The sequence below is a fragment of the Sander vitreus genome, chromosome 3 (assembly GCF_031162955.1).
Source record: "Sander vitreus isolate 19-12246 chromosome 3, sanVit1, whole genome shotgun sequence".
Classification (NCBI taxonomy): domain Eukaryota; kingdom Metazoa; phylum Chordata; class Actinopteri; order Perciformes; family Percidae; genus Sander; species Sander vitreus.
Genome location: NC_135857.1, coordinates 30424561 through 30436784, shown reverse-complemented (window position 1 = coordinate 30436784; position 12224 = coordinate 30424561). Strand labels below are relative to the sequence as shown.

The window sequence follows — 12224 nt, the reverse complement described above, 5'->3', positions numbered from 1 at the left end:
ACACTCTCAGATAGACAAGTTGATGATGAAGCTTTTTCCCCCTCTGTGTGACCAGGCTCACTGAAATGGCACTGGCTTGCCTTTAGACCACCAATGTGTAAAAATGCTGCTGTTTGTCTTCCGTTGCCTCAATTTTTTTACATCAAAGAAAACCTCAACAAGTTCATGCAGAGTCCCCTCCTGTCTCAATTTAGATTTTGGTGTTTTTCCCCTGTCGAAGGGAGGTAGAGTCGGATGTGTCTCAGCATCCGCCTGATAACCCCCCTCCAGACGAGGCCAGGTCAGGGAGTGGAGGAGCACAGCCAAGCTTCTGCTAGTCCTCAAAATCTTCTGAGAGTCCCGAACAAGGAGAGGAGTGTTTGCTCTGACTCGGCCTCTTGTTTCATGTCAGCCAAATTTGGTAGAAGGTTGGTCCCAGATTAATTAAATCCCAAGGTAGAAAAAGACATTCGTCACAAAATCAAAAGATTCTCTCTTGGTGAAATGTCACTGGTGGAACTTAATCTGTGAAAAAGATTAAGAGAGAAATATTCAATCAGTCAGCTCCAAGGAAAGTGTATTTGTTCCTACAGTCACCAGAGTTGTATGAGGATTTAACTTGCCTGAGACTGATACATGTGGGATTTGTAGGCAGACAAACTATTGCACACTTATCCCATCTACACACAGTCTGACTTTAATACAGACAAATGAAAATCCAAATGGAAAGATTGTCACACAGAAAACAAAACACCACCCTTGACCAAATCCCGCTGATGACATTTTCAAGCAAATGCAGATGGAGTGCAGGCGAGGTAACGAGAAAGACAGCAGCAAGAGAATGAGTGAGACCCTGTGACCTGCTGCAGATGTGCCCTCAGATTACTGTAATACGTTTGTCTGAGCCAGCCCACTGCATTGTCTTACAGAGCCTCACTGAGACCGGAGATAGAAAGGGGCTTTAAGAATGCAATGCCCAACATCCCATGGCAGCAAGACTAAACCATTTGTACAAATCACCTCACTTTCCTCCCCTTTTAATGGCCCAGGCGGAGCTGCTATTAGGGCCAAAGGGTTAAGAGATGAATGTGTGAACGATTATTCTCTGGGAGTGGGGTCGTCGCCCTCACGGGTCGATTACGCTCGCTCTTTGCCCCTCTTTCTCCTTCCTCTTTCTCTGCCTCCTCTCAGTAACGCACCCACTCACAATCTTACTCCCCTTTTACTGCACTGACCCATGCTTAACTCATGTTTCCCAACATGCCACTGACCTTTGTGGGACTCTTCTCCACCAATCCTGCTGGATCTGGCTGTGCATCAAATAACTGTGCAGCCTTTGTTTATCGCAAACAGCTCAACATGGTGGACAGTTTTCTCAACATGACCTTATTCTTTGATATTTATACAATATGATATTCTGATTCACACTAAACCTTAAATGCATTCTTTTCAATTTAACATCACATATAGTATGTGGTTGGCAGCAATTATGAATGATTAAAACTCCTCAAAGAATCATCTACTTTAAAGCTTTAGTGCGTAACTTTTTAATATTAATGGACGTCAGTTACATTCAAGCCATTGCCAAATGAGTTGCTACAAAGCTAATTAAGACTATCAGCTCCACACAACTCTCTCTGTATTTCTCAGTATGACTATGTTCAGAAGATTGTGGTGGTGTCCGTTGACTTTCCCTCGCAGAAACTCGACTGAAGATAATTACCTCTTCTTTTTTTAATCTACCGTGTCCTCCTTGGCTACTAGCAACTGTGTAGCTAGATAGATAGATAGATAGATAGATAGATAGATATAATCATCTGTTGCAACTTTATAATAGCCATCCAAATAATGTTTATTGACATTTGCAAACGATTTCTTGAAGGTTGACAAATCATTTGGTAATTATTCACTAGTACTTAAAGGTGCTGTAGGTAGGATTGCGAAGATCCAGGACTTAGCCAAAAAATGTGACCATCAACAACTTCTCAGTCCCTCCCCCCTTTCCGCTAAAGCCCAACACGGTCTCCTAAGCCCCTCCCCCCACGAGGGAGAATGAATGTGTGTGCATGAGCAGTGATTGACACGCAGTTAGTTATAATACAGGGTTACCTAAATATATTGTACTAATAATAATAATTACAGTAGCAGTGGATTTAATATAATATTAATATTAGCAATAATAGCATTAATTATAATAGAAATATGACTAATAATAGGAATAGTAGCAGTGGGCCTCAAGCAGTACCACGGCAGCAGGCGCAACCACAATCCGGGTGCAACCGGGATTCATTAGCTCTCAGGGACACCATATAGTGAGCACAACCTACGTCAGAAAAGTTATTTGCTGGTCCCACCTTGACCTAATTTCCCTGATTAACCAGCAAGGTTCCAAACCTGACCTGAAGGTGCTTTTAGTGCACAAGCTGTTTGACATGAGACAATAATTTCTCAGCTGACACTTGACCCACGACAGCCTGGTTTGGAAGGTGTAGTAGCTGTTAAGCTGTATTGTCAGCTTGAGTGTTTATCCGTTTTTTACAGAGCAACAAAGAGTAAATAGTTTTACTGTGTTAATGAGTTAATGAGTTTTTGTAGCACTGCATATATTTTTATTTTTGAGAATACTGCAGTTTATAGTTTGCACTAATACTGATGATACTTTTCTTTTAGTGTTTTGTTCAAGTTGTCCATGTCCAAAGTACAGTCATTCTACTGTAAATATATATATTAATTCAAATTTAAACTTTTCAGTTTCTGTTGTGCTATTATTAATAACTCTAAAAGGATGAATGTGACGAACAGAGGTTACTTTTTGAGGTGAGTTTTAAATAGAGGCCTCCATGAGCCAGAACACTCTCAGTATTGTTTTTGACTGGATATTTAGTTTTTCTTCAACTACTTCTGCCATTAATTCTCATCACCAACAATACCTTTTCCTAACAATACGACACTACGTTCCAAGAAAGAAGGAAGGAGAAATTCAAAGTGGCATCTTGTAAACCCCAAAGCCTACTTGGCCTTTGCTACCTCCATGGAGATCTCACCCCATTTGTCCATCACTCTCCCATTGGAATCCATCCATTTACCCAGCTGGAGGCCCAGAGTCAGCAGGTTCGATAGGCTCAGCGGAGGGTAGATGGTACAGACTGTCCACCCCCCTCTGCAACTCTTTGATAAGTGGCAGTTTACCAGGGGCCTCTGTTACACCAACCAGCATGTTCATTTCTCAACATGCACTCCAGGAGTAAGACATTCCAGGCCAAATTGTTGCTCCCTGTCTCCCAGAGGAACATTTTTCTACACATCCATGTACCAAGACTAATTGAAGACTGTGCTATCGTTGGGAGGGCCCAGACGGATGCAGCGAAAGCGATAAAATAAAGAAGTGCTGCAGAGTACTTTGGTTGGCTGGAGATTCCGTTTTTCATGACTGGGGGAGGTTGGCTGGTGGGGACAGAGTTCAGTCTCATCGGACCTTTATTGCTGTAGGGAAAAGGCTTATTTACTGTAAACTGTTTACGGAGCTCTGTCACTATCTCTGGACATGCAGAATAAACACAGGAACACACTCCCACTCCTAATGTCTTGTAAACATTAGAAACATGCACAGACTGACAGATAGACAGAAGTACACCCTGAAAAAGACACTACACTCTGAATGACTCTCTCACACACACACACACACACACACACACACACACACACACACACACACACACACACACACACACACGCACGGACAGGGTACTTGTTAACATAATCACAGTAAACACACATTTGCCCACACGCACATTCAAAAGACAATGCACGGCCATAAATACACGCTCACACTAAAAAAAGAAGTTGCATGCAAACACATCTTCTTGTCTTCACAATGCCTGAGTGCTGTTAGTTTTATTGGTGTCCCCAGTTGTTATACAAATTGGATAAACTCTTCATACTTAAACTTCCTCTATCTCAACAGAACCGTTTCCCATCGTTTTTCTGTGCCGTATTTACACGGTCGGATTCAGACCTACATGTTTCTGCACATGTACCCAATCCCTTTAAAGTTAAGGGAGAAGAAAAACATGACAGATGTCTGAGGGGAAAAAAAACAAAGTCTGTGGACATGCTGCATCTGCCAAATATATGGTATCACACTTTACAGAGCAGCTTGAGCAGATGAATCATCAAGCCATCCCGCAGGTTCTCAAATCCATCTTAGCGCACAGACATTCTGTTTCCTGCCTCATATGTGTTGTGCACTTAAACAGACACGTCAAAAAGTATGTAATTTGAAACGTGTGTTTGCTCAAGTGTGCTAGTTTAATAATACTTTTTCCGTCTATCTCTGTATCCCCCCCCCCCCCCCTCTCCCCCTCCCTCTCATGAAGACCCTACCTCTTTGGGGCGGGATGTTTTGCCATTAAAACTCCATGGTGAGTTTTGCTTCTCCCCCCTTGGCTCCCTCGGCAGCATGCAACTGAATACTCCGCCAGAGCACACCACCTCCTTTACCTCTCATTTGTCTCCTGGTATATTTCCAACACATTCTACAGAGTCTGTGCAGTCATTCCTCAAGGGGGCGAAATCCCAAAGAGGAGTGTTTGTCATTTTCTCATCCTTTTTCTTTTTGCTGTTGAGTTTTTTGCAAACCTTTTTTCTGTGTATGTTGAGCTTTTGTTGTAGGATGATTCAACATTTTGTCTTAATGCAACTACAGTACTGAAGTGAACGAACAACTTTTATAGGAAAGGATGGCAAACATAAAAAAAAAACGGAATGCTTTAGGTCTGTGTCATAGGCGGTAGTCTAAGGGACATACTGTAGGGCAATGCCATAGCACTTGTTGTTTGGTTGCCATGTGGTTTCTTCGAAACCGCCCACTAGAGCCACCCTCTAGAAAATGACATCTCTGACTTCTTGTCTTTTTCGTTCTCTCTGTTTAGACCTTCTATGATGTTTTTCTAAGAAAAACGCGTTGTTCAAATTTTCTTTTAGCACAATTCTATTATTTAAAAAAAAAAAAATTGCACGCAGTAACTGTGCTTTGTCATATTCTGGTAAAAATGTGAACAGTGTCTTGTGTGGATATAGAAATGGGAGTGATGTACTTTTCAAAGGACTAAAGTTGTGTTTTCTGTTTAGTTAATAAGAACTAAATCATTTAATTTACAGTTTGACCAATCAGTATTTTATTATTACAATGGTTCAAACCACTATGTGGAATGTGAAAGATGTCACTTAAAGTTATAAACCCACAGAATTATTACCCGAGCATTTTATCATCTTTCGGCTCACTGTTTTCATTATTCAGCCTCTCTATGTATGTTAAATACTTTCTGCTTCAGAGTTCATCAACATGGGCCTCATTTATAAAACCGTGCGTAGAATCCACAGTAAATGTTTGCGTATGCCCAAATGAGATGCCAAAAAATATATTCTGATTTCTAAAATCTTGCGTACGCCTGCCAGTGCGCAATTTTACTTCATAAATCCCAAATCAATCAATCAATCTTAGAATTGTCCACATGTGGATTAGCCTCATATCCCACCCCACATTCAACCATAAATGGTCAATGCAAAGCACCTCATGAATGTTGATGCATAGAACTGAGCCCGCTGATCAGTGGTTCTTTACGGTCAATCATAGCAACAACCGACATCATGCAGCATTATGCACGAGTGTCACCGCAGTATATATATGTTTCCAGCAATCAGACTGATTCCTTCACACCTTGCCAAAATGGTCGCGGTTATCAGTGGTATCCCCCACCCTAGAATATCATTTCAAAATGGAAGTTTGATAGGTGAACACAATTTTTTTCACAAAGTTTTGTGAACTTGGATTTGGAGTGTAACGATTGTACGAGAGCTGTCACTGGCTTTATTTCCAGACTTTGCTAATTACACAATCCATATGTGCTGGTGGTGAAGATGTGCCAGGTGAGGTGACTGGAGAAGACTGCTTCCAGTGCCCTCTGTGCACTGACAGCATTTGTGTTCACTGCAGCGATTTTACACACAAAAACTATATGAAAACTAAAATCGTACTTTGTGATATATGCACACTATTAGACGCTATTATTAAAAACTATTGAGGCTCTGCCACATCCTGGCATTATCCAGCATTTCAACAGCTGCAGTGCACTCAACAACTGACATGCGTGTCAGCAGCATCCAGTCCGGCCCGCTCCTCTGCACTCCGGGGGGGGGGTAATGTGATGGGGAGATAGCATTGCACACCGGGTGGCCACGGAAGCTAAGTAGGGCTTTTTCCCTCGCAAGCCGAAGGGCTTGTTGTTTAGCCTGAAAGTGGTGGACCTTGACAATCATTGGGCACGGAGGAGGTCCTAGTTTGGGCTTGGGAGCTAGGGAACGGTGGGCTGTATCCAGCAACGGGGAGCCTTTAGTGTCCTCGATGCCAACAAAACAGTTTTGGCATCTGCTTCTAGACTCCAGGTCCTCAAGAGTCGAGAAGCATGGTCCCCTATCCATACTTGCATTACCCATGCTGTAAATATTATTTTAAGTCGGGTTACACAAAGAACAACCCTTAAATCTGAATTGTCCTTCAATTGTCAAGAAAAAAGCATTAACTGCTCTTAGAAACCGCTAACACAGCTTCAACATTGGCTAAAAATGACATTGGCGAGACAGATCACTTGCTACTGATTTGTCATGGTAAAATGACTACCCCTCCCAGCCAGAAAACAGTCAGACTGAATAATGAATGAAATAAAATAAAAGAAGGCAATTGAATCTGATTTTAAGGCTAATAATCTCAAAATTACTTACTTTCACCTTTGAAGTTTGAGTTAAACTTAAACTTAATTTTTAAATGCCCTTCACTGAAATTCAAATGTTAGAGGGCACAGTATCTTCCTATTCAAGGAACGTTTTCTTGCAGGGGGCTAAAGCCAAGTCTCTTTTCAACGCTGTCTTGTGAAATCAGATGCTTGCAAGCTTTTAAAAGAAGCCCCATTATGACAGAGTCACTTATGGAGAGATGATTGAGTGGCTCAGTGAAGTGAACTTTTCCCTTCCCGGCTCCCTGCTCTCCAGCTCCTCCCTGTTGACTCCATTCACTTAAGAAAATGAATAGCATGTGGTGCCTTCCCCAAGTCTTGGGTTTCGTCTTTTGTTGTGGGCAGTCACTCATACTTTTTAATTGAAGCTTTTTTCTTTCTGTCTTCATCCACCTCCCGCTTAATTTAGGCCCTTAGTGAATTCAGAGCATATACTTTTCAAAGGTACACATCATTAGCATCGGAATCTTGACCCTCACAGTAACCGACTTCCGCTCAAATTTGAGCTAGTTAGACCTATATTGTTTCTCTAATAGTGTATGTCTTGAGACGTGAGCTATGACAGTCCATTCGCCAAGATCTGCTTACCCAGAGGTTAGCCCACATTTAATTTCTTTTTCCAGGATACCATGAACTGTATCATGCCTTCTCGAATTTCCATTTCATGTTCTCAGCATGTATTTTTAACGACTCCAACCTTCTGACCAAATACATGGGCATACACCAATATATTTAATATTATTTGCACAATCTGACTCCAAAGACTTACATATCTAGTGTGGCACAGGTGAAGTATCAGGAATAGGAAGAGAAAAAAATCATAGTTTCCATGGTGATGGCCACTCTCCAATGTTCGCTGAGTTTCCCCAGTGGTTGTCATTAGTGTTGTGTGTTCGACACAGCCCCAAGGCTGCCTCTTTTCCAAGGGCTGTTGTAAAATAATAAATGTGACGTTGAAGGATGTGTCCTCTACATGACTGCCCTCTCTCTCTTCCTCTCTTCTGTCTTTCTCTCCCTTCTTGGTTGTAGTCTTAATACCGGCTCCTTTTCTGATTTGAATTAACCACATGGCCCACAATCAGTGCAACGACAGCCATACAGCTCTTTTTCACTGGATGGCCAGCTGAAGTAGGCTCTATCATATTTGTTTACTGCAGGGCCCCCTGAAAATAAATGGAAGCTGCCTCTGGACTTCCATACCCCCTCAGAGGCGCCTCACGTTAGCCCCAGGCATAGTGATGCAAAGGGACTTTGATGGTTGCTGTCGCAGATTGAATTATGCCCTTGAGGAAAAGCTATTAGCTCAGCCAAGAGTCCTCATTTGTTAAATTAAAAGTAGAAATGACATGAGTAGTCTTCAATGAATTAAAGTTGCAAGAAAATGGATTCCACTCCCTGCTAAAGGGCAATAGTACCAAAAAAAAAATCTTGTGGAGGAAGAAAAAATAGATTTGCCATTTGTTTATTGATGTTTTAGTATGTCTATAGTTTATTGATATCAGGTTATGTTTTTTGTAACTTGGTGCCATTGGCCAACCTACTCCCTTACCACTGGTTCATTCCAAAAACTGGTTTCTGTCCTCAATATGGAGAACAGAATTAAGCCCTTTTCTGCTGGAGCTGTGCCTCTCCGTCATAAGGGCAGAAACCTCAACACTTTTAAACCACTTCAAGTGAGATCAAGAAGAAAAGGATGATTTAAAACACAGATGAATAAACTTTAGTGGTCACTGCATCTGCGATCCTTGGTCCTGTTGGCAGGCTCAGCGCTGGCTGAGGCCTCTTCAAAGAGGCCCAAATCCAGCTCATCAGCTATGAGACCACAGTGGAGAGCCAGTGTTATAGCTTGCTACATGGTGTGTGAGGTCAGTATATGTGGTTGCAACCCTAATGGCTCCAAATAATAATAAGGACTGTGCCACCTAAGTCCTTTCTTGCTGATTTGTCATTCTTCCGTCAAGAAAACCATTTCAGATTTAAACAATGTTTTTCCTTCATTTATTATTTAACTTTCATTTACGTCCAAAGTAAACATGAAGACTATGAGGAGGTTAGAGTATCTTCTAGTACACAGTGTATGTTACTCTGTGGTATATTCATCAGCCCCAAGCTCTCACCCTTGAAAACCAACATGAGCTTGCTCTGAAATAGGATTTGTGTCGCCTGGGTTATTGAAACCAGTGAACCACAGGGCCTTTGAGGGTTTAACATATTTTCCAGCAATGGGAGAGATGGAACGCCAGTGTTTTTCGGCAATTAAACACCTCACCAAAACAGAACTTGCAGCAACTTTGCAGGACCACACAGTCAAAGTCGGGAATAGGCTACTGTTCCTTCTCTTGAGCAATGAACAAAAGCCATATGGTGTCTTGTGAACAACAGATCCCTTGTTTCCCATATTGCCTTGCCATTTAACATTTATAAAACCAGTTTAACTTTAATGGATCACAGTTCTTGAAAGTTTATACATATCGTATAGGTTTATGTCTATTTTCATCTTTCCCATTGCATTTTCTTTTTAATTTGCCTTACTCTAGTCCGGGATTGTTGAGATTAAAAGGCAAAAAAGGGGGACATGCTTAGGGGAAAACTGCAGTAATGGAAACACTCCCTCATAGCTAGTGGATAGTCAACTGGACCTGTTTGTTAAATGAATAGGCCCGAGGAAGAGAAGACAAGGGCGCTCTGGAGTTAGCCAATGCAATATCCTGAGTGTGACTTTATCTCTCTCTCCATCTGCCTTTCACAGACTAGGCTTAATGTGGATATTTGGTTATTCAGCCTTCTCCCCTTGACCCAGCACTAATAAATACAAGCTACGAAACTTGTATTGAGGCCTTTCTTATGACTACCGTCACCACTTCCTATTTCCTGATCCCTCTTGCACACAGTGTTGGCCAAACAAAGACAGCAACATCTCATTGCATCCAGAGAGTAATTTATGAGGTGTTGGCAGTCTGAAGGCAGGTAACAGAAAGAGATTTTTCAGTGCATAGTACTGTGAAAGTTAGTTGAACTACTGGTCACACCATCTGCACCTACAAGCATAACTGTTGAACTACAGACTTTACTACATTGTATTACATTGTTTACTTAGTTTTACACTCAGCTTACTCTGAGGCAGACGTATCAATAAGGTATGGAGTTTTTGTTGCAGGCTGCACACCTTCCACAATGGAGGGTTATTCGGTCATTGTAAAGGCAGCTACACACCGGGCCGATAATCGGCCGTCGGACAGTCTGGCGAGGTCGGTGACTCGAGTCTGTTCGGTGTGTTCTGTGCCGTCGTCCGTCCGAGGGGCTGTCGTCCTTCATTTTAGCCAACTCCAGTCCGAGGGGCTGTCGGCCTTCATTTTGGCCGACCTGACATGCTCAGTCTGAGACAGGGCAGTCGGGACTCACCCGGAAATGGCAAGCGGGATGAGGGTGACTAAGCCTCTCAAAATCTGACGAAAATCTTTTAAACTGACCTTTGTTGATCTGAAATGAAGAGAGATTCAGCAACTGCACGGCCTATTTCTCGCTTAAAATGTTTTCAGAAACACATTTCAGTGAAATATTTTAGTACAATATGAGATCGTATTCTGAACAAGCCGCCATGACAGTCAGTCTTTGAATTTCCAGAGAAAACAAACCCACGTGACGCGTTTGTCCAATCAGCTGCCGGTTTTCATTTTTTGGGGCGACAATACAGATTAGCGCCGGATGCTGTTATGGAGACGTATCACGTCTCGTCGCTTTGGTGTGTTCTGAGGCACTTTTTTGACCAACTCGGGGAGACTGATCAGTCCAACTGTCTTTTCTGCCGAGGGTCGGCCGTCTGGTTGGTGTGTAACTGCCTTAAGAGCATTCTATAACGCCTCCTATAGGATTCAGTAGCAAAGTAATAGCAGCAGCAGTTTAGACCTGCTGATGTAGACGTGTAAATGCTGCCACCACTGCGATTTTAACACTTGCGCCACCTGCAGGCAATGAAAGTTAATGCTGCAGTTTTTCTTTTTTCTTTTTTTTTCCTTTGCGTAAGTGTTTGAGATTTCATGTTTAACACTTGTGCATCTGTGAAAATTCAGCTAAAATAAATACATTGATTTAAGATAAAACGGTCGGCCATCGACTCGTCGCACTAGTTTTTGCGGTGTGTCCTGAACTGTTGGAACTTGTCGGCTTTAGCAAAAGCCCGACAAGTGTTGTTGCTATTTTAAGACGCACCTGCGCCCATCTTTGCGCCCATGTGCGTGCTGGTCTAACAAGGGTGTGTGTTCAGGTGAATTCTTGGCGTATTGCTATCTTAAGGCAGCGGAAAGTGATCCAACATTGCCCAACAAAAACTTGGTCTGAAGTCAATACCGCAGCATTTCATTGTTATTTTAACAGCGCATTAGTCAAATGTGCTTAGATCGTTAAAATAGGGCCCTGAGATGCTGCACCGATGCCGTACAATGGCAGGGAAAACCCCAAACAAAATTCTGCATCAATTTCTTTGTCTTTTTTAGTGAGTGTAGACAGAGGTGAAGTGTGGTTTCCAAAGGTCAAGGTTAAGCATCCCTCTGGGAGTGTGTGACACCACCGTGAGTCTTCAAGCGCTTAGCCCACCTCATGCCTGATCTGCTGTGACCACGTTTTACTGTCCAGGTTGGTTATAAGGCCGGACAATAATACCAGACCTCGCTACTGTTCTCTGATCATTACCATATGGGGAGCCCTATTTCAGCTGAAAACCCTTTCTGTGTCCGTTTCCTCTTAAACAGTCCTGACATGCTGAATAATCCAATGACTTCCAATAAATTCTCTCCTTTGGCCAGCACAAAGTGATGCAGCCATAAGGCAGCATGGACACTGTTGACGTGAGGTGCATGTTCCATTGAGTGATAAATATTGTATGTATTTATTTAAAATATTCTTTCGATCTTGTGCATCCATTGTGACGTAAAGGTTTATTAGTCCCTCCCAAGCAGCAACCTCTCGTGCTGAAGAAACAAAACAAAAACTGCATTTCCTTTTCACACCGGAAGATGATCTAGAATGGTGGCTGCGTTGTGTGTGTAGGGGATAATTGAGCAGGTGGACATTTTGTAAGGCATATGCTGTTTAAGTTTTTGACTTATTTTGGTTATTTTCTGAATATTAGATATACATCATTTATGTCAGAGAAATAACATTTTTCTCATTTTCTGCTACTTAGGTGGATGTTTTTATTCATTTTCAATTTCCCTTGCTTAGCTCCTTGCATGCAAAGCACTTTTTTAAAGTTTGTGTTGTGCGATGTTGCTGTGAAATTTTCATTTACTTGCCTCCAAGGTGTTACATGTCTTGTGCTACAGTATATTGTAAAAATCTTCTCAGATTCTGGTTGTTATCATTCATGGAACAAACACACATTTAAATCGCGGTCTCAAAGGTGCTATATATTTTATGTAGTTTACATTTTGTGCTACCAAGTCAGTTTGTAAGGGG

At 42.0% G+C, this 12224-nt stretch overlaps 1 protein-coding gene across 3 annotated transcripts in view; it reads left to right on the top strand.

Moving 5' to 3' along the window:
• bcas3 (BCAS3 microtubule associated cell migration factor) overlaps positions 1 to 12224 on the top strand; it is a 326574-nt gene that overhangs the window by 90292 nt on the left and 224058 nt on the right. The gene's annotated exons all lie outside the window — the stretch shown is intronic.